Here is a 27499-nt window from a genome sequence, read left to right on the forward strand (position 1 = left end):
AGTTTTAGTTTCTGGAGGAACCTCTGAACTGCTTTCCACAGTGATTGCACCAATTTACATTCCCAGCAACAGTGCAGGAGTATTTTCTTTTTTCCACATTATTGCCAATCCTTGCTATTTCTTATCTTTTTTATACTAGCCATTCTGACTAAATTATAAGCTATTCTTATCCTTTTGATACTAGCCATACTGACATACCTCTGAGGAGGTATCTCACTGTGGTTTTGATTTGCATTTCCCTGATGATTAGTGACATTGAGCATATTTTCATGTGTCTGTTGGCCATTTCTGTTGTCTTTGTTTATTTTTTTAACTTTTTTTTAAGATTTATTTATTTATTCGTGAGAGACACAGAGAGAGAGAGAGAGAGACAAAGACACAGGCAGAGAGAGAAGCAGGTTCCCCGCAGGGAGCCCAATGCGGGACTCGATCCTGTATCCCAGGATCATGACCTGAGCCCAAGGCAGGCACCCAACCTCTGAGCCATCCAGGTCTCCCAATCTCTGTTGTCTTTGGAAAAAATATTTACTCATAATCTCTGGCCATTTTAAAATCAGGCTATTTGGGTTTTCTGGTGTTGAGTTATATAAGTTCTTTATATATTTTGGATATTAATCCATTATCTGCTTTATCATTTTCAAAGATCTCTTCCATTCAGTAGGTTGCCTTTTCATTTTGTTGATGGCTTCCTTCATTGTACAAAAGCTTTTTAGTTTGATGCAATCCCAATTGTTTACTTCTGCCTTTTATATCTTTTTTTCTCTTGTTGAGGAGACAGGACCAGAAAAATACTGCTAATGCTGATATACAAAAGATTATTGCCTATGTTTTCTTTTAAAAGTTTATGGTTTCAGGTCTTCACTCCATTTTGTTTTTGTATATGGTATAAGAAAGTGGTCTAGTTTCATTCTTTTGCATGTGACTGTCCAGTTTTCTTAGGACCATTTACTGAAGGGTGTCTTTTCCAAACTGTATATTCTTATTTTTTATACTGTATATTAATTGACCATATAAGCATGGGTTTTATTTTTTGGTTTTCAATTCTGTTCCATTGATCTATGTGTTTATTTTTGTGCCAGTATGTAGCTTTGCAATATAGTTTGAAATCTGGGATTGTGATACTTCTACTTTGTTCTTTCTCAGATTGCTTTGACTATTCAGGGTATTTTGTGGTTCCATACAAAGTTTAGAATTATTTGTGCTAATTCTGTGGTAATTACTTTTTTTTTTTTTTTTTTTTTTAGAGAGAGAGAGAGGGAGAGAGAGAGAGAGAATGAAAGCAGGGTGGGGAAAGGGGGAGGGAGAGATCCTTAAGCAGACTTCATGCTGAGTGCAGAGCCCTTCATGGGCTCTATCTCGTGATCTGAGATCATGACCTGAGCCAAAACCAAGAGTTGGTCAATTACCTGACTGAGCCACTCAGGTGCCCCTGTTGTATTTTGATAGAGATTGCTATAAATCTGTCAATTGTTTTAAGTAGTGTAAACATTCAGCAATATTAATTATTCTGGTCCATGAGTGTGATATATCTTTCCATTTATTTGTGTCACCTTTGATTTCTTTCATTAATATGTTATAGTTTTGAAAATACAGGTCTTTCACCCCTTCAGTTAAATATATTCCAAAGTAGGGGTGCCTGGGTGGCTCAGTCAGTTAAGCATTTGCCTTCAGCTCAGGTCATGATCTCAGGGTCCTGGGATTGAGCCCTTCATCAGGCTCCTTGCTCAGGAGGGAGTCTATTTTCTCCATCTGCTTCTTCCCCCACTCATGCTGTCTCTCTGTCTTAAATAAATAAATAAATAGATAGATAAATTTCAAAAATAATGAAAATAGAATTAAAAAATTATTCCTAAGTAAATTATTCTTTTTGATGCCAATTATAAGTTGGATTGTTTTCTTAATTTATTTTTCTGCTACTTTACTATTAGTGTATAGAAATACAACAGATTTTTGTATATTGATTTGTATCCTGCAACTTTACTAACTACATTTATTAGTTCTAATAGTTCCCCCACTTTCAGATCATCTGCCCTATGTCTAATACTGACTTTAATTATCATGTATATACTTGTCATTCCCATATCTATATTTCTAGCCATGAATTCTCCCTGGAATAGCCCTACTTCTTCTTAAAGGTATGATAAACTCAGAGTAGACAAGTCAGAGCTGTTGGTAACACTTTAAACCTTCTGCTTTTTCCATTTTCCCTATTTCACAGGTGATTAAACTAAGAACCAAGAAAACAACTAAATTATCCAATCTGAAAAATTGTCTAAGTTGTCAAGGAACTAGTAATGGGACAGGTAGAGTATGAGCCAAGGCAGTAGAACTCCTGAGGGTGAGTTCTTATCCACAATAACTTACCACCCCCATGTCAATTTAAATTGATCTAAATTTTATATTCTGAACACACTTATGAAGATTTATTTTTTCAGAATATTTTTAATCCCAGAAAAGTTAAGCTACTAACCCAATGTCACCAGCTATTACTTTGTAGATCTGGGATTCAAGCTTAGGAATATCTCTCTATATATTACTTGTATAGGTTGTTTATTTGTTATTTTCTCTCTCCCACAAATTTTGGTTCCTTGATCCAAGGTCTCTAAAGATATATCAGTACTTCATTCAGTTTCTATCTCCTTACTCCAGCATAATTTTTAAACATACTAGATGTTCATGGCATATGATCATTTTAATGTGCTGTTGAATTCTGTTCACTAATATTTTATTGAAAATTTTAAGAGTGATATTCATCAGAAGCATTGTTCTATAATTCACTTTTCTTCTGGTGTCCTTCTCTGGCTTTGGTATCAGGATCAAGTGGGAGTTATTCCTGGGATGCAAAGCCCGTTCAACATAAGCAAATCAATAGATGTGATACACCATATTAATATATTGAAAGATAGGAGTCAGATGATCTTAATAGATGCAGAAAAAGCATCCGCCAGAATAAAACATTCTTATAATAAAAATGCTCAACTAACTGAATGTAGAAGTAACATACCTTAACACAATACAGGCCATATATGACAAACCCACATCTAGGAAAACCAGGGAACAAAAAATAATAAAAGGCATGCACATTGAAAAGGAAGAAGCAAAGCTATCTTTGTTTGCAGATGATGTGATTTTATATAGAGAGAATCTTAGACTCCACCAAAAATTGTTAGAAGTAATTAACAGATTTAGTAAAATCGCAAGATACAAAATCATCACACAATAATCAGTTATGTTTCTAAACATCAACAACAAAATGTCTGAAAAAGAAATAAAACAATCCCATTCACAATAGCAATAAAAACAATAAAATATTTAGGAATAACTTTAACAAAAGAAGTGGAAGATCTATACACTGAATACTATAGGACTTTGATGATACCATATGAATTAACTTATATGTAGAATCTGGAAAAACAAAATGAATGATCAAACAAACAGACAAAGACTGAAATAAACTTGTAAATAGAATGAACAGACTAGTGGAAGCCAGAGAGAGAGGGGTGGGACTATTGGGTGAAATAAGTGAAGGGATTAAGGCACACACTCCAAGTTATAAAATAAATAAGTCACAGGATGTAAAGTACAGCATAGGGAATATAGTCAATAATATAATACTTTGTGTACCAATGGATGGTAACTACACTTACTGTAGTGAGCATTTCATAATGTAAATAATCACTGAATCACTATGTTGTACACTGAAGCTAATATAATATTGTATGTCAATATACTTCAATAAAAATTAAAAATGAACTGATTAGTAAATAATAATATGAATGTGATCATAAAAAATTAAAGGAGTTGAATAAGACCCAAGCAAATGGCAAATATGTTCATGCATTGGAAGAATTAATATTGTTTAAATGTCCATATTACTCAGAACCATCTATAGATTCAATGCAATCCTTACCAAAATTTAAATGGCATTATTTTATAGAAATAGAAAAAATGTCCTAATTTTTTTTGGAACCAGAAAAGATCTTGATCCCCAAGCAATCCTCAGAAAGAACAAACCTGGAGGCATCACATATCTTGATTTCAAATCATACTATTAAGCTATAGTAATCAAAACAGTATGATACTGACATAAAAATAGACACATAAATCAAGAAAACAGAATTGGGAGTTTAGAAATAAACCCTCATGTATGTTGTCAACTAATACTTGAAAAGAGAAGCAAGAATATTCACTGGGGAAAGGATAATCTTTTCAATAAATGATGCTGGGAAAACTGGATAACCACATGCTTACATGAATCTTGGGCAACACCGTACTTTAACAATCTGACTTCTGTCTTCTGTATTACATAACAAACAGATGACTAGAGCTTCCTGCGTCCATCAGCTATTCAAATGCTTTTAGAACCATCACTAAGATTCGAGACATAATGAATAAATTGACCCACTCAGAAAATATTGATCTGTCACCTGAAGCATCTCAGTGGTATGTAGAAAGATATGTCCATATATTTCATTTATAAATGAATAGTAATCACCTCCCTGTTTGATGTATATTTTTAGTTTCTTTTCTTTATAGTTTTTATCACATTGATAGCATGCCTGACCCAAATTAGTCCTTGCCAGACTGGATTGTGGTTATTTCTGAGAACTAATCACAGTTCATCTTGGATTCTCCTGGAATTTTCTAGGAAAGTCCAGCTATCCATGGAAGAGAGAGCTTATATTTATCTTTACTTTAGCACATGGGAAGATTTAGGTTTGATTCCTGGCACTGGATGGACACTGTGTTGATAGATGCAAAAAAAAAAAATCTGTTTCTTATTTATATAATTCTCAGAAACATATCTCAAACATGCCATTTTCTATGCCTATAATTAGAGGGTAATATCTCTCTTGGCCACCTCACAGAGCTATATAATGACTCAGCTGAGATAATGTTAAAAACAAAAATCTTGGAAATTATATAGTGTCAAATTAGTGAGAAATGCAGGAGAGAACTAGCCTCTACAAAATGTCATAGTTTACCAACAATCTCCTTTAATTTTTACAGTAATCCTTTTAGGAAGAGGGATTCAGATAAATTGATTAATTTCTCAGGTAGACAGTTCAGGTTAACTGAATAATTTCACAGATATTAGGAAAACCAGCATTTTAAAGCTATGCTATTTAAGTCATAAGGTCTTGCTATTTTTGTTTCTCTTTTCCAAAAGATGAGATCAAATGTTACTTAAAAAAATATATCTAAGTCTTTTCAACAATTTACACCTTTTCCAGATGTATTGTGATAAAAAGAGAAGCATAACAGACATCGCTGATTCTTCTACAATCTCTGAGTCAGCCTAACATGGTAGAAATAATACTAGGTGGAGAGAGTTTAAAAATAAAAACAAAAACCAGTGGCCCTCTTCATGGTTACTTGTGTGAACTTGAGCAAGTTACTGATTTTTTTCATTTTATTAACTTCTCTGTTCAATGCATTGTTGTTGGAACTGAGACTAAAAAGACAATTAAGGCACTGCCCCTAAAGAGATGGATATGCAGCCAATTATTTAATAAAATATTATTAGCAGTGTATCATAAGAACAAACTGCTATGGGCTTGCAGCATTGGATTGCTGCTTAGAATATGTAGAAGCTGGTCACATGGAAGAAAGCTGAAATTTCCAGGAAGAGATAGAAAAGAGAGTCATTAGAAAATGCGACTACTGGAACAACAGAAACACAACTCTCTGGACCTCGTTTTCTTCGTCTGTAAAATGAAGTTAGACACCATCATCTCTAAATTCCTGTTATACTTTACTATTCTAAGATTTTGTTGTTACCTCTGTGACTTGTGCATCTCCTGTTCCCATATTTGGTGTCAAAGAAAGCCAAGTGTATGAAGTAGCCCACTATCCTGTTAAAATAATACAATTAAACTTTGATATGAGCAAATAACTGACAGGTTTATCTACTCTCAGCTGCAAGCTTTTGAAAAATATTAAAAATAGGTGACTTGAAGGCTAAGGCTTTCCTTAAGAAGGAGCGATTACATCCCTCAGCATATTTGATTCTCCCATAGGCATTAAAACAGCAGGGGCCTGTATTTCCACTGAATTATAAAAGGGTTAAATGTCAGACATGATGTATTACTAGGGAATATCATCGAAAAGGGACCAGGCCACTGCCCTTAGAGCAAGGCTCATTATTAGCCATCAAAGAAATAGCTCTGACATTCAGTCACCTCACTATACTTTAAGGTGAAGGATCACTTTGGGCAAATGGAAAGCAACTTGTAAGTACTTATTTTAAGAAATTGCTCCTATAGATCCTAATGGATACCTTCTGTAAATGTTGGTTAAGCAGTTAATCAATTCAGAAGTCAAAAATATTTCCCATTTTGATTTATCTCAGATTCCAAAGAAAAGGAACTTACAGGAGCAGTGGTTAATAAGAACCAAAACATCTTAATTTACAGAGGCAGCAGGGGTTAAAAGCTTAACTAATTACAAGGTCCACTTCTTATGAGACCTTCTTCATGTAGTTTTTAGTTTCAAAAATGGTTTGGTTCTCCTAATACTAGTATTAGAGGACTTTGTTTAGTGGGTTGTATAAATTGGTGGTTTATTAAATTCTTTGGGAAAATAGAATTTTAAAAAAAACAATATTTTGTACATAATGTAATAGTTCTACTGATCCATTTTAACATGAAATATTTATAAAATATTAATTTTTTATTTGATATTTTGCTGTAGGTCTATTTTTTTTTACATATGCACGAGTATGTGGGGGTTAGGAATAAACTCAGCAAGATGATAGACAGCTGTTTAGCAACTGACTGAACTATCACAGGTTTCCTCTTGGGACTTAGACCTCATGCTGGTCAAAAGTGGAACTTTAGGGGACTTGAGAGCAGTGACAGTGAAACAAAATCAAAATGGGTTGGTGCTTTTCCTTAAGTAAAGAACCGCATCGGTGAGCAGCACACCTCTGGGATTTCCAGGTCAAGAGAAAGGAACAGAGCTACTATTTTGAGATTGCAGATCTCAGTGAGAAGACTGATCATAATAAACTTCCAGAATAATCTTGATTACTAGAAATAGGTATGATTCTGACCACTAGAGTGAATGGATCTAAGATGTTAGGAAACTCCATTTTCTGAGGAACTTCCTCTTGAGTTCTTTTCTAGTTATCAAAAGCAAGACTTGCTTCTCACTCTAGGGACAGCTAGCCCATGCACTGGAGTTAGATGCATCATGGGCTTGTGGTAGACTTTCTTGTTGATCTATCTTTTCATCTTCAGCACTCCTCTGAACCTAATTTCAAATTGGTATTAAGCAGAGCCCTCACCAGGGTTATTCCTAAGCAATGGGCTCTGCAGATTTGGTGATTCATGGGAAGTGTTTCCTAAAGTGTGGTCTTTGGAGCACCTGCTTAGGAATCAGCTGAGTCACTGTTAAAAAATTTAGATTTCCAGACCCCACCTAAAACTACTGGGAGTGATCCCAGTAATGGTATAAAAGTTCTATCTCTCCAAGTGATTCTTATATTAAAAATGTTCGGGAATCTCTAGCCTAGATCAATGATGGAAGAGCCTAATAGATAAGGAAATTGCTGATTATAAAACTGCCTGATGTGATACATCTGCTCCCCTCCCCATGAAAGTGATGGATAATCTCTAAAATGCCAGAAAAAAAATGCCAAGTTGATGAAAAGGGACAATTACCACAGTTTATTAAAGGCTCCCAACAAGGGCCACCACACTTAGGAAATTCCTAAATTCAAGTGCAAAGTTTGAGGTCTCCAGGCTGCACCTCAAAGGGTTAGAGAGTGAAACGTTGTTCCACAAAATCTTGTCCATTATTTCAGTCTCCAAATTTTTCAAAAGCATTTTGACTTCATTGGTAAAAAGAGAGGAAAGTGAATCATATTCCTTAGCAGCCTCCATCTGTGAATATTTTGTATTGATCTATTAGTTAACACTACCTCCTTTATCTTAACCTGGATATTAAACTTCAGGTTCACCTGTTGGTAGTAAAGTCTTCTCAATATTCTGCAATGATTTTGACTCCTCTGCTTATCACTTGTAGATGCAAGCGCCAGAGCAATCGTGAGCCTTTCTCCCTGCAGGGTCACTGATTTGTTTCCTACTACTTAGAATGTAGGAAATTTTTTTTTTTAATTTATTTATGATAGTCACAGAGAGAGAGAGAGAGAGAGAGGCAGAGACACAGGCAGAGGGAGAAGCAGGCTCCATGCACCGGGAGCCTGATGTGGGATTCGATCCCGGGTCTCCAGGATCGCGCCCTGGGCCAAAGGCAGGCGCCAAACCGCTGCGCCACCCAGGGATCCCGAATGTAGGAAATTTTGTTTTGCCTTTATGTGATGTGGGGACCAGGAAGCACTGCCAAGGCTCAACACTTAGCTACTGGGCACTTGCCATGTCCTCGTATAACCATTTATTCCAGATGATTTTCCTTCTGCTTCCTTATTACTTCTGGCCCTTTAAATCTGATCATTTTTATTTTACCTCTTACACAGCCCAAGGTAATGAGTACCAGCAGGTACCATGAGTCATGCTGAGTGTTTCCCATGAAGGAATGGAGTATGATTGAGGTAACAAAAGGTGCTTTGTTTAACACAGTGGATTAAAATTAGCCACACTTCATAATATACCTGATGTCTCTTGTCAAGAGAGAGGAAATGAGAAGCATGACTTGTGGCAGTATCTGCAGAAATCTGTTCAGGTAGCAGAATGCTTAGCCTATGTTAGTTCTGGTAATGAAGTGGTAGGGTTTAATTCAATTGTTGAAGTTACCTGTTATAAACATAATAATTAAGTTCTTGCCAGTCAGTACAGTACTGAATTTATCAGCAATAGAAAGGATATAGTTCAAAACAGCTAAATCAATTATCTTTCAGGAAAAGTAAAAGCTTACTGAACCTAGCCACTCAGGAAATGATTCATGTATATAAGCTGATGCTTTAATTTATAAACTCTTAGTTAAGGGGCTATAAGGCAATAGCAAAAACATTCCTCTTACCACCATCACGCATAACTTTCATACTCCACTTCACACCATTGCTCTGAGCGAGGATTTCAGCAAACTTCTCAGGCAATTACTGCAGCGTTCTGATTACTGTTCATTAGTTCCTGGCATCTCCAGACCTGATACTCTCTTTCAGACTCCCAACGATTTCCCAGATGTCTTATTCTGGAGATGCTATACTTTGGAACATCTCACATCTACCATTTTCTGCTTTCAGCATTAATAAATGTAAACCCAAGCAGAGAGACACCAAGCACTGTTGCCTACCAGGGCACTGTAACACAGTTGTGAAAGCACATGCTTTCGAGTCAGACTTCATAGGTTTGAATTCTGGCTCTGTCACTTAGTAGCTCTGTGATTTTGTCAGGTGATCTAACCTTTCTGTGCCTTGGTTTCTTTATATAAATTGAGAATAATATTAGTAACTATCTTAGGCAGTTGTGAGGATTGAAAGAATTAATACATGCAAAGCACTTAGAATAGTGTCTGAAACATAGTAAATTCTCAAAATTATTACCCGCCATTGTGACTACTATTATCTAAGCATATGTCTTGTGTTTTCATCAGGGATAATTTGGTTATAAAGGAACATAACGGTTTGAAAACTACCCCAAGCAAAGCAAACACATGAAAAACTACATTTTCCCCCCAAAGTTAGAGTAATAATCTTATGGATACCAGTATAGCTGGTTTTCTGGGTGCTCCTCAGCCAGACTCAGAAGCACTCTGAAGTGCTTCAAGGCACTCTATCTCTTATTTTATTGGGAATCAGATGACCCTTTGTCCCTGATCCAATCAATTGTGGAGAGAGTTTCAGAATCATGAGTCCCACTTGCCCACTAGTAATTATTGTGGGAATCTACTATATGAGAAAGGGCCTGGAGAGGATATAGATACATTGCTTACCTATTAACCACTAACTTTAGTTTGAAACATGCGAAGAAAATGCCTACGGTGCCTTGGTAGACTTTTGATAGATGTGTCCATCTCTCCATAGATGAAGTGCAAATCAAGGAAAATAAAGAGGTGAACAGTAAAATGCACCTTCAAGAAAATCTCAAAGCATAGATCCAGACATCTTATCTTAACCTTACTAATTTTGCATAAATTCGGGGTAATTTTGTCAATGGATGGTGAGAAATCAATCCTTTTGCATGTGAATTTATTACTACCTATTTCCCTTTTTAAATCTACTGCTAGAAGCCTTTTTACTGCGGCACAGAACTACATGCTGGGTAAGGATTTTATTTTTATATTACTGAGATATGTAATTTAATACAACAGATATATATATTGGATACGTGATTTTTGAATTTTACATGTTTTTATAGGCCAAAAAACAATCCCAAACCAAAAGTCTAACAGAAAAATCCAATTCCACAAATAATAAAAACTGCCTGAATTTGAAAATACAGAGTATTAAATCCATGGTCATTTGTGACTTAGATTTCAGGAATCTCAGGTATTCTTTTTTTTTTTTTCAAGATTTTATTTATTTATTCATGAGAGACACACAGAGAGAGAGGCACAGACACAGGCAGAGGGAGAAACAGGCTCCATGCAGGGAGCCCAACATGGGATTCGATCCCGAGTCTCCAGGACCACACCCTGGGCTGAAGGCAGGTGCTAAACTGCTGAGCCATCCTGGCTGCCCTCAGGTATTCTTTATAACCATTTCCGAAGCAACCAGTTTCCCTTAGCTACTGTTCAAACTAAGACACAAGTACCTATGTATTACTATATACATTTTAATAGCATGTTAATGTAAGAATGCTTAGAATATTGAATTATTTCTAGCTATTATCAGCACTTAGAGTGGGGAAAAAATGGAATCTAAATGCTACTTTTCCATTTCATTGTTGGCATTTCAAATATTTCTCATTGACCAATTCTCTTATCAAGAGATTGGAGAGATTTACACTTCCCAACCCCCTGAAATTCTGCAAAGCTACAGACTACAGAAGGCCTATATAATGAGAGCAAAAGCACTGCATGTCATCTTCCTGTAAGGCGTTTTGTTTTCAATGCTTGACTATCTAGTCACCCAGGATTTGGCAGTGAGTTCTGACGTAGAGATCCAAGCTGCCTGGAATACTGAGATTTCACAAGGAAAAATGTTAATCTGGGATTCATTCAGACCCACAATGGACTTTGTATAAAATGACCAACTTCATCTTTATTTTAATTTTTTTTAAGATTTTACTTATTTATTCATGAGAGACACACAGAGAGAGGCAGAGACATAGGCAGAGGGAGAAGCAGGCTCCCTGCAGGGAGTGTGATGTGGGACTCGATCCCGGACCCGGGATCATGACCTGAGCCGAAGGCAGATGCTCAAAGGCTGAGCCACCCAGGTGTCCCTAAACTTCATCTTAATTGTGTTATAATTGAAAAATAAAAATTGTATACTTTTGAGGTACACAGCTTGATGTTTTGATGATATTCATATACATGTGAAATAATCGCCACAATCAAACTAATTAATAGTCATCACCTCACAGTTACCTTTTTGTTTTCTTTTTGGTTTTGTTTAAGATTTTATTAATTTATTCCTGAAAGACACACACAAAGAAAGGCAGAGACACAGGCAGAGGGAGAAGCAGGCTCCTCGCAGGGAGCCGGGTGTGGGACTAGATCCCAGGTCTCCAGGATCACGCCCTGAGCTGAAGGCAGATGCTCAACCACTGAGCCACCCAGGCATCCCATCCTTCTTGTTTCCTTTTGTGGTGAGGCTTACTTAAGATATGCCTTCTTACCAAACTTCTAGTACACAATGCAATATTGCTAACTATAGTCGTATTGCTGCATATTAGATTCCCAGAACTTACTGGTCTTGCATAACTGATACTTTGTGGCCCTTTGGGTATAAATTGCAGTTTGAGAGCTGTTTGTTACGGCAGCATGACCTTAGGGTAGATTCTGTCCACCATCCATTTCAGAGCTGACCAGACTTTTGGACCCATAGAGATTGTGGAAAATCCTGACACTTGTGGAGAAAGGGAAGGGAGAATAGGAAAGAAGATGAGTTTTATAGCAAATTCTTATATCTGCTTTTATGACTTGAGAAATAGTATAATACAACTTCTTCATTTCATGTACAAATGACTTAGAGACCCAGAAAGAGGAACTGACTAGACATAGTTCAAACATTTGTCAGTGGTAAAGTCTGTTAATGTTTTACATACTATTTTACAGAGAAATAATATGAGAAATAAAAGGGAAAGCACAGGCTAGGATGAAAACCCTGTAGCTGTGTGCAATTTTAATAAAATAAGATTTTGACAAAAACTGTCAGTGGAAATGTGAGAATCTTGAACTCAGATTTAAAAGTCTATCCTGGGGGGGTCCCTGGGTGGCGCAGCGGTTTAGCGCCTGCCTTTGGCCCAGGGTGAGATCCCCGGGATCGAATCCCACGTCGGGCTCCCGGTGCATGGAGCCTGCCTCTCCCTCTGCCTGTATCTCTGCCTCTCTCTCTCTCTCTCTCTCTGTATCATAAATAAATTTTTAAAAAGGCTGTTTAAAAAATAAATAAATAAATAAAAGTCTATCCTGCCATTCTGTTTGAAAAAAGAAATGAGGGGCACCTGGGTGACTTAGTCAGTTAAGTGTCTGCCTTCGGCCAGGTCATGATTCCAGGGCCCTGGGATCCAGTCCCGCATCAGGCTCCCTGCTCAACAGGGAGTCTGCTTCTCCCTCTCTCTTTGCCCCTCCCCCTCCTCGTGCTTTCTCTCACTTCCTCTCTCTCTCTCAAATAAATAAAATGTTAAAAAATAAATAAGAGGAAATGAGGCCCCATGCAGTATTGTTAGCATTAGTTCGCCCTACCACCAAGAGACACAGGAAGATTCAAGCACTCTGCCTTTTTGTGTGACTTATATATAAAAAAAATAATAAAAGCAAAAGAGCAGGCAGTGACTAAAAATAAAGCAAAGAAAGCTTGGTAATAGCAGAGATGGGGCAAAAATACGAGTCTGTTTGACTGACAGTTAATTAGGGGCAGATGGTTAAAAGATGTGAATTCTAGTTCCAAGCTGGGGAAGTTGAGACAGGTTATTTAACTTCATTAAATTCACTTTCTGTATTGTAAGAGTTGATTGACTTCTAAATTTATTTCTCACATTACTTTTTACCTTCTTTTCTCCACCAACCTTCAGTGATATATTTTTCAATATTAGACTACTATCCTTAAGTAGTAAGGTGAAAGTGTAAGGAATTTAGCAAAGAATTGTTGGGTAGTGCTAAGGCCACTTATTCTTTGACAATACTTCCTTCACGCCACATATCAACACTTGCTGTTGCAGGAACAAATCCTTTCCTTCCTGTCTTCAGCACTCCCCCTTTTTTTTCAAGTTGGACTTTTCTTGCCCTTAGGAGCCCTCCACATTTCCCATCTCTCCTCCTACATGGAAGCTTTGTGGTACTGTAAGCAAGGAAATTTTCCTCTGATCTGAGACTTTTCTGTTTGTGCTCTTTCCGTTTCTTAGCTTTAAATGAAAATTGGCTTTCTCCAGTGGCTTCCTTTTCCTGGCTTTCTTACCAAATTCTTTGTCCTCTTGCCTTGACAATTCGTGAGACAAGTTGATGGAGTCATACTTTTTTTTTTTAACCTGTCTCATGCTGTCTCTACTTCCAGACTATGGCTTCACTCAGTAACTTGTTTACTTTTGAGGTTTTTGCCATTTTCTTTTAGTATCCTTTAGGTGACTGAAGACATTCACCACATTCATCTATCAACATCCATGATGTTTCCCTCTTTCACAATGAGCATAGCATCTTGCTTATACATTTCCTCTTTTTTTATGGTTGTCTTGACCTTTACAATCCTTCTATTTCATAATACATATATAATAGTAAGAATGCCTAATAGACCTCATTATCATTCAGTTTGGGATCTCTGGGATGCCTTTTTTTTTTTTTTTGACTATCAACTTTTTATAAGGCCCTTGTAATCGTCATTCTTGCTGACATGCCTTTTACTTTCTTCATAAATATGAATCCCTTAAAATTTTCCAGTTCTTATAATGAATCCACTTGCCTTCCTACAAAGCCTAGGACCTATGGTCAGACAATTCAGTGACATCTCATTAATATCTTAGAATTCTCTACTACCACTCCCAACCTTCTGTCCTGTTTACTTTACTTTATCCCTAACCCAGGATAACCCCATCAAGCATTCTCAACTCTTTCTGCTGAGCTGCCAGCAGTAGACAAAGGAAGTCACAAAACTAAAATAATTGGGTCCACTGCAATTTCATGCTAAGTAAACACAGTCAGGCCTTCCATGCTGCTCAGTAATCCTTGATCTATTTATTTATATGTGGGGGATGCTTTGTTGCATCCCCCACAACCACTGCTCCACATTATTCCACATTATTAATTTCCTTAGGTTGCCACCCCTACACATGTCACCTGAAGGTTCTAACTACAGTTATGATACTAGCAGCATTGAAAACTTCTGACTTGAGTTTCTTTATGTTCTTCAATATCTCAATACATACATGTGTCCTTCCTGTTCTCTTCTCTTCCTACTACAGAGTCATATAAAACCGTATCCTTTATCTATTCCAAAGTTTCCAAAGTTTTCTCCTATGCATCTGATAATAACCCCTGTCTTTATAACCAGTTCCTATAAATTAACCCTCTCTTTGAGCATCTCCTTATCTATGATTTCTTTTCTTTTATTGTGTCAAAGAGCAAGGCCAGATTCCACTATTCTAGAAAAATTAGTTTTCTGGATCATTCTCTACAATGCCCAAATTATTCTATTGTAACATTTGCATAAAATTATGGTCTCTTTTGCCTCTGCTGGCATTTAAGCTCTTGATCCTTGATATTTGCACTTACTTTGGAAGCCCTCTCTGAATTTCTGGTGAGTAAAGGACAATATTTGAATATTAAAGTGAATTATAATGATATTTGGAGTTAAACTGACTAGAGTTTCTTAGCGTGTCAGGCTTGGGTACAAAGATTCATGGAACATTATAGCAAGCTGCTAGGGAAGATAAAGATGGCAGGAATGGACTGTACTAACAGTTAACAGAAAGGATGATTCCAGATAGATTGCCCATTATACAAACTACAGTGTCCAAACTTTTGGAAAACACACATTGTGTATCAGTACCCAAGGAGCCCAAGATGATCCCTGGTATGGTTGCAAGAACTTTGGGTCAATAAAAGAAAGTGGTCCCTGGAGATGTATGGAACCAATCAATAAATAAGTATGTGACCAGGATTAGTAAGAAGCTTGGTGATCAGTCTTCCATTTTAAAGGAGTCCACTGGGATCAAGGTCCATGTATTTCTTAGATTTCTATTTTCATGAACTGGTAAGTTTTCAGTCAGTATTTATCCCTGTGGTCCCTTGATTTAACAGAATTCAATGCACAGAGTAAGATTTAGTGACTATTCACTGAAGTGAATTGAAATGTAATCAGACAATTCAGAAAACCAAACCTTAGGACTAGGAAAACTATTTATAGATGGGTAATGGGAAGCTACAACTCAGCGAGTACACAAGTGTTCAAAGCTGACACCAAATTTAATGCAGAAAGAAATTTCAGGCTCACTGCTCCTTGATGATGGGAAGGTATCTCTTGATATACTACTACCCATGGTCAGAGTTGGCTCATAACTCAGTCAGCAAGTGATCCTCTCAGTGCATGAGACTGAAAAAGCCTGGTGAAGGCGAGTAGCCAATTCTCATTCTCTTTTGGTAAGTTTCTTTTTCTTCCAAGGAAGACTAAGCTCCTTCATTCTTGGATATATAGCATATTCTATCTTCAAGTGGACTAAACTCAGACTGCTTATGGAGATAACTTATACTGTCCTTGTAACTTTCTGTTGTAACCCTTATTGTGGTCAATATGATACATCTCTATAATCTGTAGATGTACCTGGAAACACATAGATGTCAGAAAATAGAATTCTGGATGGCAGGAAAAGGTCCAGAATTTACTTTGTGAAGGGGCTGATAAAAGTGTCTCATATAGATCCTGCTTTGTTGAGTGACTTCTCAAATGAAAGGAGTTTATCAGTGAAATTACTTGATCACTATTGGCGAGAAGAAACGCTTCCTGCTTTATTGACATAGCAGAATTCACATCCAAACACAGTGCCAGTCTGAGCCCTTATGAGACGTGTGTGAGACTAGAGGCAGATACATATCTTTCCTAGTCTCTAGGTGGAACACTGGCTTTCTTTTTCCACTGACCCAACACAATATGGAGCATGAATGTGGGACTTCTGGAGGGTCAATAAGAGAAATATGAAGCAAAGCAGGTATTTCGGTTAACATAGCTGAAGTTCTGGCAGTAATTTCTACTTTTTCAAGAAAGCATACAAATAGGCATGTTTTTTGTTTGAAGTAGACATTTGGTCTTTAATGTATTTTTTTAGTTTTATTAAGGCATATTATTATCAATAATGTATTCCTTGTTATTGTTGACTAATATTCCATTGTATGGATATACTGTAAATCATTTATTCATTCACATATTGATGGACATCTTACTTGTTTCCAGGTTTTTTTCTATTCCAAATAAAAATGCTGTGGATATTCATGTACATATCTTTGTTTAGACACAAATTTTCATTTCTTTTGGGTAAATATCGGTCTTGTATATTATGCCTATGATTAACTTTTTTAAGAAACTGTTAAACATGTTTCAGAGAAGTTAAACCATTTTACATCCCCACTAGCAGTGAATGTAGGTTCTAATTGCCCTATGTTCTCACCAACAACTGATAAGATCATTCTTTTTAAACTTTAGACATTCTGGTGGGTATGCAGTAATATGTAGTTGTGAGAAGAATTTGTACTTTCCTAATGACTAATGATTTGAGCATCTTTTCTCATATTTACTGTCATTCACATCTTTGTAAAATGTCTATTCAATTATTTTTGCCTATTTAAAAATTTGTGTTCCTTATCTTCTTAACATCAAATTATAAATATTTATTTAGTCTAGACTCAAAGCCTTTCTCAGATATATGTTTGCAAATATTTTCTCAGTTTCTGGCTTGTTATTTCATTTTTATCAAAGTATCTTTTGAAGAGCACATTTTTCAAATTTTGATGAAGTACTTGAATTGTATTTATTATTGAATTGTACATTTATAGTTCATAATTTTTGTGTCCTATTTAAAAAATTGTTGCCAATTCCAAGGTCTCTAAGATTTTCTCTTCTGATTTCTTTACTTTCTTTTTCTTAAAAGATTTTATTTATTTATTCATTAGAGACACAGATAGAGAGGCAGAGACACATGCAGAGGGAGAAGCATGCTCCCTGTTGGCGGGGTGGGGCAGGGAGCCTGATGCAGGACTTGATCCTTGGACTCTGGAATCACAACCTGAGCCAGAGGCAGATGTTCAATCACTGAGCCAGCCAGATGCCCCTCTTTTGTTTCTTTTAGGCATTTTAGATTTTAAATTCTTACAGTAAAGCCTATGTTCAATTTTGATTTAATTTTTGTTTAAGCTGTGAGGTTAGGATTAAGGTTCATTTCCTGCATATGGGTATCCAATTTTTCCAGCCCCATTTGTTGAAAGCTATTCCCATAAATTCTCTTGGTATCTTAATGAAAAAGCAACTGACCAAATAAGTGAGTTTATTTTTAGATATCCTATTCACTTTCATCATGCTGTAGTTTCCTATCTTGGTGTCAATACTACAGTCTTCATTACTAAAACTTTACAATAAGTCTAGAAGTTGGGCATAAATTTCCAACTTCTTATTTTTAAAAGTTGTTTTCTGTGTTCATTTCTACATTCTAAAAATGTGTGCAAATGGCCATCATGTTTTAAAACATAATTGTAAGGAAATGTAAGAAGGAAATAACATGATATTTTCCTGAACATCTGTGATCCTAGAATTGTTCTTTTCTTCTGTTTTCTGAGTTCAGAATGCAAATATTTCCCTCATCATAAAAGAGGGGTCCTACTGTTAGAGGCCAACCGTCTAAGACTCTGAAGTTATACTTCACAAAGTTTGGCCTGTAGTGTCCTATTAGCTGATCCAAAGTTTCTTATTGTGCATTTTTATTGTTCACTCATTGTGCATAGAGGAAATAATAATGTATGCAATTTTACATACTTACTATCTAATTAATATATAATCTTTCTCAAATTTATAAAATGGCTTACAATTATAAAGTATTTACTTTTCATAAATTTCACTTGAATCTCACAACAGTTTTGTAGAGGTCTTATAAGCATTAATAGCAGTATAGTTGTTCCAAGATGTATATTATAAAACTCACAGCAGATACTGTTAAAATTTTGTATGTGATATGGTACATTACATACAACCATAAAGGTTATAATCCATTGCTTGTAAAAATAATAAGTTTGTAGAACAGAAATATTTACATATATATTATATGTGTGTTATATTGTACATTAATATAAATTATTGCAAAGTTATAAATTAATGTTTACTAGGGTATAATTAACTAATAGTTGAGATAGACAATATATTCTATAGGAATTAGAAAGGAGTGAAAGCATTCGTGAGATTGAATTATCTAGAAAAGGGTTCCCAGACTAAGAAGGACTCAGGATTCTTTTTTTTTTTAAGATTTTATTTATTCATTTAAGAAAGAGAACATGAGGGGATAAGGAGCATAGTGAGAGGGAGAAGCAGACTCACTGTTGAACAGGGAACCAGATGTGGAGCTTGAGTCCCAGGACCCTGAGATCATGACTTGAGCCAAAGGCAGATGATTAACCATCTAAGCCCCCCAGGTACCCTGAGAGACTCAGGTTTAATTTAATGGAAAGGTAATATGTTGGCAAGGAGGAAGATTTTTTTTTAGGAAAATGCAATTGTATGAACATGGACATAGGGGTACAAGTGCACAACATTTTTGCTGAGATAGTAAAAAGAATATGTTCTTTGTAGGAAAGGAATTGATTAGAAAAATGCCATAGATGATGCTAGAATTGTATGTTGATGTGGTTGGTAAGAACCTTGAATGCTTTCTCATACAAAGACACAGCTTCTACTAATGCCTATCTAGTGATGATTCTTACAACCAAGTTTCCAAACCAGAACCCCTTCCTGAATTACAGATGTATGGGTGCCAATGCCTGGAGAATTCCACAGATAACTCCAAATATACATGGTCAAATCAGAATGCTATCTTTTCCACTAAAGCTTGTACATCCTCCTATATTCTTGATTTTATTAAACACAATCTAAGCTATCCAGAAACTAATCAGAAACCAGGGAGTGCCTCTAGTCTTCTTTCCATCTTTTTATATGACTCAATTATCTCTATTTTAACTTCCGATATATCCTCAACCTCTTTCCTCTTTTCCATAATCATTGCCATTGCCTTTGCAAAGGTTTTCATCTTCTCTTTTCACAACTATGGGGATGATCATCCTATTATTTTCCTTGACTTGGGTCTTACTTACACCATCATATAATTTCCTTAACAAAATTCTTCAATAGCTTCCCATAGTGATATTTTCTTTTATTATGGCCTGTGCCCAACTTACATTTTTTTTTAAGTTTCAGTTATTGTAATTGGTGCCCTTCCTGTATGTACCCTGTGCTGCTGTCATCACAACAAATGCATTTCCTTGGAAGTGCCATTTTCTTTTATACCATTGTCCATTTATTCTTGTTGTTCTCTCTCCTGGCATGTGTTCCCTGTTGCTCATTTATTGTGCCAAAGCTCAAGCTCTAAGCATCTATGATGGTTTGATGGTTACACCAAATACAATTGGGTGTTCTTTCTTCTATGCTCCACTGCATTAGGTTCAAGCTTTGATTTGTTTGTATGAACGTGCCCCAGGAAGACTGTGTGAGCATTTTAGGAAAAGGATCATATGCTATTTCATTTTTTTTGTTGTTGTTCATACTCACCATGATGTACGTAGTCACCATCTGTCACCACACATTATTACAATATTATGGACTATATATTCTCTATGCTGTATTTTCATCTTCATGACTATATGAAGTTTGCTACCTTTAATTTCCTTTATCTCTTTTTCCTGTTGCCCCTCCCCCACATTCCTTTTGGTAACCACCAATTTGTTTCTCTGGATTTAAGAATCTGATTCTATCTGTTCATTTGTTTTGCTTTTTAGAGTTTATATGTAAGTTTGCTACCTTTAATTTCCTTTATCTCTTTTTCCTGTTGCCCCTCCCCCACATTCCTTTGGTAACCACCAATTTGTTTCTCTGGATTTAAGAATCTGATTCTATCTGTTCATTTGTTTTGCTTTTTAGATTTTACATATAAATGAAATCATATATCTGTTCTTCTTTGTCTTTTGTCATTTAATATGATACCTCTAGGTCCATCTATGTTGTCACAAAGGGCAAGATCTCATTTTTCTCTATGATTGAGTAGTATTCTAATGTATATATACCATGTCTTTATTGGTTCTTCTATTGATGGACACTTGCATTGCTTCCATTATCTCTTGACTATTGCAGATAATGCTGCAATAAATATAGGGGTGCATATATCTTTTTGAATTAGTGTTTTTGTTTTCTTTGGCCAAACACCCAGTAGTGGAATTATTGGATTTTGTGATATTTCTATTTTTAATTTTTTGAGGAACCTCCTTACTATTTTCCACAGTGGTTGCACCAGTTTACATTCCCAACGGTTCAGGAAAGTTCCCTTTTTTCCATACCTATACCAACACTTGTTATTTCCTATCTTTTTTATTCTAGCCATTCTGACAGGTATGATTTGCATTTCCCTGATGATTAGTGATGTTGAGCACCTTTTCATGTGTCTATTGGCCATCTGTATGGCTTCTTTTTTTTTTTTAATTTTTATTTATTTATGTTAGTCACAGAGAGAGAGAGAGAGAGAGAGAGAGAGAGGCAGAGACAAAGGCAGAAGGAGAAGCAGGCTCCATGCACCGGGAGCCCGACGTGGGATTCGATCCCGGGTCTCCAGGATCGCGCCCTGGGCCAAAGGCAGGCGCTAAACCACTGCGCCACCCAGGGATCCCTGGAAAAATGTCTATTCAGATCCTTTGCCCATTTTGGTGTTGGGTTGTATAAGTTCTTTATATGCATTAAATTATATATATTATATTAATATATATAAAAATATAACATATATTATATATTAAAAATATGTTATATATTCTTTACATATCAACCCATTATTGGATATATCATTTGCAAATATTTTCTTCCATTCACTAGGCTGCCTTTATTTTATAGATGGTTTCCTTTTTCTTTTCTGTGCACAAGCTTTTTATTTTGGCATAGTTCCAATAGTTTATTTTTGTTTTAGCTGCCCTTGCCTGACATATTCATAAATACGTTGCTAAGGGCGATGTCCAAGAGATTACTGTTTATGTTTTCTTTTAGGAATTTTATGTTTTCAGGTCTCATATTTAGGTATTTAATCCATTTGAGTTTATTTTTGTGTATAGTGGAAGAAAGTGGTCTAGTTTCAATCTTTTGCATGTTGGGGGTCCACTTTTTCCAGCACTATTTTTGAAAAGACTATTTTTTCCCCTAATGTATGTTCTATTTTTTTTAACTGAAGTATAATTAACATACAATGTTATATTAGTTTCAGGTGTATAACATACTGATCTGACAATTCTATACATTACTCAACATTTGCCACAATTAGTGTAATCATAATCTATAACCATACATGTAATTATAATATTGTTAACTATATACCCTATGCTATACTTTTCATTGTTGTGACTTATATATGTTATAACGGGAAGTTTTTGTCTCTTAATCCCCTTTATCTATTTCACCCATACACCCCACATCCCCTTTGGCAACCACTAGTTCTCTGTATTTAAGAGTCTGTTTTGTTTGTTTATTGTTTTTAGATTCCCCATACAAGTGAAATGATATGGTATTTGTCTTTCTCTGTTTGACTTATTTCACTTAGCATAATACCTTCTATTTTTTTTAATGTTTTAAAGATATTTTGTTTATTTATTTGAGAGAGAGAGAGAGAGAGAGAGAATATGTAAGTGCCTGAGTTGGGAAGGGGTAGAGGGAGAGGGAGAAGCAGGACCCTGAGATCATGACCTGAGCAGAAGGCAGATAGTTAACCGACAAGGGCACCTGGGTGCCACCCATTCTAATTGTTTTAAATTATTCTAATTGTTTTAAATTATTCTAATTGTTTTAAATTGTTTTCCCGGGGCAGCCAGGGTGGCTCAGTGGTTTAGCACTGCCTTCAGTCCAGGGCCTGATCCTGGAGACCCGAGATTGGGTCCCATGTCAGGCTCCCTGCATGGAGCTTGTTTCTCCCTCTGCCTGTGTCTCTGCCTCTCTCTCTCTCTTTCTGTGTCTCATGAATAAATAAATAAAATCTTAAAAAAAACAAACAAAAACATTTTCCCTACCATGATAACTGGCTTAGAGAAGGTGATAAGTATATACATTTTTGAATGCTTGAAGTGAACAAATAATACAATCAAAGTCCTAAAAACATAAACTCGGTGAATTAAAACAATGAATGGGAGCGGTGAATGATGCTGGGTAGTCTGATATCTGAGAAGCTTCTTTAGAATAGGGGTATGGTGGTGAGTACCCACTCATTGCACCTTGGACTTAATCTAGATATCCATTTTTACCCTCCTCTACTATAGTCCTATTTATGAGTCATTTCTACCCAATTTACCCAATCACCCACCCCATTTTCTTCAGTCCATTACAAGTCTGAATCAGAGAATTGGGTGGCTGAAAATCTCATGGCTGAAATTCCTTTTAGGAAGATAAACCAGGACAGAAAATTCAAGCACCTGGTTTTCAAATAATTACATAATTTTTGAAGGCTTACATCTGCTTCAACAGTAAGAAACTAGGAAATGTTATTAGAGGCCTTACTTGCCCCCAAAAGAAAGGTGATGATGGAGATAAGAGACACAATAAACTGCTTGAAGAACTCTATTAGTATATTTTTGGGAAAAGTAATTGACCATTGGCAGGACTGACATTTTAATCACATTTTCTCTTCCATTCACTTATATTCTTTAAATCCAGCTTGCTGCTTATTGAATTGGAACACTGTCCTGTCTAACCTTGTTACTTTACTGAGGTCACCTGGTGGCTAAATATTTTAATGCCTTTAACCTTCTTTAAAATGTGTAATTAAATGATGCTTAACCTTTGACATGATTCTTCACTTTTAAGAATGAAGATAGTCAAGGTACTAAATATAGTTGCAGTCACAGAATAGAATAACAAAAACAAGAAGAAAGACTCCAAAGAGATAATGTTAGTGTGGGGGGAAGGATGAGTCAAAGTCTTTACGTTAACTGCTTTCTTTTTTTCTTGTTGGTCTTTGTATAAACTAAATTTTCATAGACTTGTCATTTTACACAAAAAGCAACCAGAATATATGTACTATACCACCAAAAATATTTCCAGTGTGTGTTTTTTTTGGGGGTGGTGGTGGTGGTGGTAGTGGTGAGGGCACGGCAGCAAAGGAAGTCAACATGAAGAAAAGAAAAACATGAACAGTAGCACTTGGTGAATGCTGATGAGAAACAGATGTATCAGATTATAAAGCAATGGGAAAGTCAGAATTAGCACCAACGGGATATTGGAATTTCCAGCTGTGACAGGGAGCTTTCTTAATTCCTGGGTTCACTGCCCACTATAAAATATGTTTTCACAACTAACCAATCCATCAATCATAAATCTACTCACTGTACTGGATGTTATGTAGAACTAACCATAAATCAAGCATAAAATACTACCTACCTACTAAGAGTTTATGGCTTTTCTAGGAAGGCAAGATATGATGACATGTTCTCCAGAGGAAGTAAAAATATCCAGTTGCTTTTTCTTTTCCTCTTCCTCTTCCTTTTCCCCCTCTCCTCCTCCCTTCCTCCTCCTCCTCCTCCTCCTCCTCCTCCCCCTCTTTCTTCTTTTTCTTCTTCTTCTTCCTCTTCCTCCTCCTCCTCCTCTCCCCCTCCTCTTCATCTTTGTCTTCATCTTCCTCTTCCTCTTCTTCTTTATTTCTGGTCTATGGAGTATTTTGAAAAAGAAGCAGAGTAGAAGAGTTTACTGAAAATTGGTATGGAGTTGGGATCAGAAGCTTGGATGTCTGAGATTTAAAAAAAAAAAAGCTTCAGAGAAAACTTTGACACTCAAGAGATACATATAAGAGGAAAACAGTGGACATTCTGTTCTTCCCATGGAGTTTCTCTATATGAAGCTATTAAGTAATAATAATTATAATATTATTAGTAACAATAATGTAATTGTTACAATCTAACTGCTACTATCAAGTAAAGGTACACATTTAAATTTTTTTCACATCACTACTGACTAGAATCTCCATTTGATAGTGGGGCAGGATTGTCTGTGAAACTAAGGATCCTTACTCTGCTCCAGTGCATTACGGCAAAACAGTAGAGGATATAATGTCTACTAAAGGGTTACTTCATTGCTGCTGTTTATATTCTGAGCAACCAGTGAAGTAGTGGTTCAGCCAGTCTAAAGCTATCTTGTTCACTGATATGATGATGTTTTTTCTGTTTCAAACAGTTGTAGAAGCCTTGGTGGTTTTCAGTTGGAGAGATCTATTTGCCCATTGTTCTTTAGCTTGCCTTCTTGTCCAAAGTTCATCCACTGAGTGTAATTGGGCTTTCTCAGCCGACATAAAAAAATCTGATCACAGTCTTTTTTTCTGAGTCATTGGGTACCTATGTGTCTTACATTTAGATAAAAATAGGATTACACTCAAGTGATTCTTCCTTGAACAAAATATAGTCCAAGGTAACATGTGATTTCTATTTGGACAACTTTCAATGACAACTTGTCTTAAAAATAGAAGCATAATATTCAAGCACTGGATTGCTTAGCTACAATTTATTGAATACCCACTGTATACTGACTTTGAACTGGACCACAGTATCTCATTTAATGTGTAATTCCAGTCTATAGACACAGGCCATGAAAGTGCTAAAATAAATTTCAAAATAAAACCATAATTTCCAATTACAGTCTTTCTGATTTTAAACAGTATGTTCTTTCCTCTGTGTCAGAATGCTTCATGCTGATAATACACTAAAAACAGTTGGAATTTCAGCCCTAGGATAGAAATCAGCAAAAAAGACTTTCCTTAATGGGAATATTTACAGGGTATGGGCCATTAAAATATTCTCTAAAAGATAGCACATTTCTTTTTTAATTTTAGGAGAAAGAATATTCTAGATAGAGCTGGATAATTAGTGCTGGGAAGTATTCGAGACTAACATGACACATACCTTCAAAAAACAGCTATGTAAAAAGTTAGCAATATACACAAATGTAGTAAGGTCCTAAAATATTTATTGATTTGATAAACACTGATTCAATGTCCACTATGTGCCAGACACTAATAGAAGTGTCAATGATACAAAGGCATGATGATCCTTGTTCTCTGAAAACAGTATAGTGGCAAAAGTGAATCTTTGAATTATCTCAGCAAAGAAAGAAAATGACAATTTGAGATGACCAGATAACCAGCTATCTTGGCAGACAGTCCCTACACACCTTACCAAAAGATTAGGAAAAAGTAGCACCCTTCTAGAAAATGATTCACACTTTCTCCTCTCTCTGAAATACTCTTAGCCTATAGTTTCTTTGTTCTCTGAGCAAATCTAAATACTCAGGGTAAAATTTCCATGATGTCCTGCCTCTTCACTTAGCATCCTAGGTATTCCTAATATTAGACTTCATCCTATCTCTCCAAGGACATTACTATAGTAATTCACCCTCACCTGCACAGTGTCCCTCTTTATCAACATCACTCCTCAGAGTGGTGCATTGTTAAACTGATTAACCTGTGTTGACATATAATCACCCCAACTCCATAATTTACTTTAGGACTTATTATATATATTCTATAGTCATGACAAATAATGAGATGTATCCATTATTTTAACAATTTACAGAGTGTTTTCTCTCCTCTAAAAATCTGTGCTCTACCTATTTATCCTTCCTCCACCCCAACCCTTGGAAACAACTGACTTTTTTACTGTCTTCACAATCCACCTTATTGGGAGCATAAGAATAGAGGAATAGTTGAAAGTAGTGCTAAGTATTTCCCAATTTCCCACTCCTATACTAAGGCTAGGATTATCATATAGACATTCTACTTTTGTGAACTATATATCTTACAGCAGATATGATGCTTGTTAAAAGTTTCTTCTGAATCTCACATGGTTTTATTTTTGGAGAGCTGAGTCTTTAGGGCTGTTTCTGAACAGGATGGAAAGAAGGATAATCATATAAGCTCCTGTGTGTAACTGTGGCTTTGCTGCCATATATGTCCCTTAGAAATCCCCACACACATACACATAAAGCTTCTGTCTGTTAGAAGTAACTTATTCTTCTACTCTAAGATACCTGGAAGCAAGAGTTTATCTTCTCATTGGCTTATGTCTTCTGAAGTGGAGACATAATTTCACCAAGGATTAAATAAGTTCAGTAAATAAAATTATTTTTCTGTAGAAGTCTAGATAGCCAGTAGAAATTTACTCTTAGGACAATCAACATGCCATTTTGACCATTTCTTCAATTCCAATAGTAAAGTTCATGTTAGATATTAGGATATTGTTATTGTAAATATCCCTGGTTTTATATTTTGCATTTCAATTCTTGAGTTTGAACATGTCAACAGTACTTTAAATTTGTACTTGATATTTCTAAGTTACTATGTTTTTATTCACCAGGTGTTATTAAGACTATGAACTGGGATCCCTGGGTGGCGCAGCGGTTTGGCGCCTGCCTTTGGCCCAGGGCGCGATCCTGGAGACCCGGGATCGAATCCCATGTCGGGCTCCCGGTGCATGGAGCCTGCTTCTCCCTCTGCCTGTGTCTCTGCCTCTCTCTCTCTCACTGTGTGCCTATCATAAATAAAAAAAAAAAAAAAAAAAAAAAAAAAGACTATGAACTGCTTGAGAAAATTATTTTCCTTTTTTTTTTTTGGTTTGCCGACAAAGCCTAATCAATTTTAATATCTAACAAATAATACATATTCAGTGTTTAATGAATCCCAGATTAAATCACTACAATCAAATTTTATTGCTTGCCAAATGATAAGTATTAACCAATAGCATTTTTTTCTATCTCTCTAAGAAAGCACAGAACCTCACTGGGAGTCTGTAAGAGTAAGGTGTTAGCTTCGCAATGGAGCTAATCTCAGGCTCGTGGACTAGTTTCCCAGGAAGGTACACCTCCACCTTCTCTGAAAACACATTTGAAGAAGAAACATATTTAGTTCTTAGACTAGAATAAACCAAACAAATTGAGGCCAAAGAAAAGAGAGATCACTTATAATTTGGTATGAGTCCTAGACATATACCTTGAGAAATAAATAAGTCATGTAAAGAGAATGTGGTCACTGCATCTGGAAAAGGGCTCAGATTTCCAGGTCTGACTGGATCTTTTTGAAAATGGGCTCCATTTATTTATTAAAACTTGTCTTTAGAAGTGAAAACAAACAAAGCTTGCCTGTCCTTTCCTGATTCTAGTTCTTTATTTAGGACTGGGCCTTGCTTGGGC

The 27499-nt window shown here is 36.0% G+C and overlaps 1 long non-coding RNA gene across 2 annotated transcripts in view; it reads left to right on the forward strand.

Annotated features, from left to right (window-relative positions):
- The window catches only part of LOC112664531 (uncharacterized), a 50565-nt gene extending 23729 nt beyond the window's left edge, over positions 1–26836 (forward strand). Inside the window, exons 3-5 of one of the 2 annotated variants that reach the window (XR_007402651.1) lie at positions 2219–2338; positions 4318–4443; positions 26668–26836. This is a non-coding gene — a long non-coding RNA (uncharacterized LOC112664531). Of the gene's footprint in view, positions 1–2218; positions 2339–4317; positions 4444–9985; positions 10220–26667 lie in introns of those variants that run through there. The other variant, XR_003139799.3, reaches the window with a different exon arrangement.
- Positions 26837–27499: the final 663 nt, after the last annotated feature.

The sequence above is a fragment of the Canis lupus genome, chromosome 16 (assembly GCF_003254725.2).
Source record: "Canis lupus dingo isolate Sandy chromosome 16, ASM325472v2, whole genome shotgun sequence".
Taxonomy (NCBI): Eukaryota; Metazoa; Chordata; class Mammalia; order Carnivora; family Canidae; genus Canis; species Canis lupus.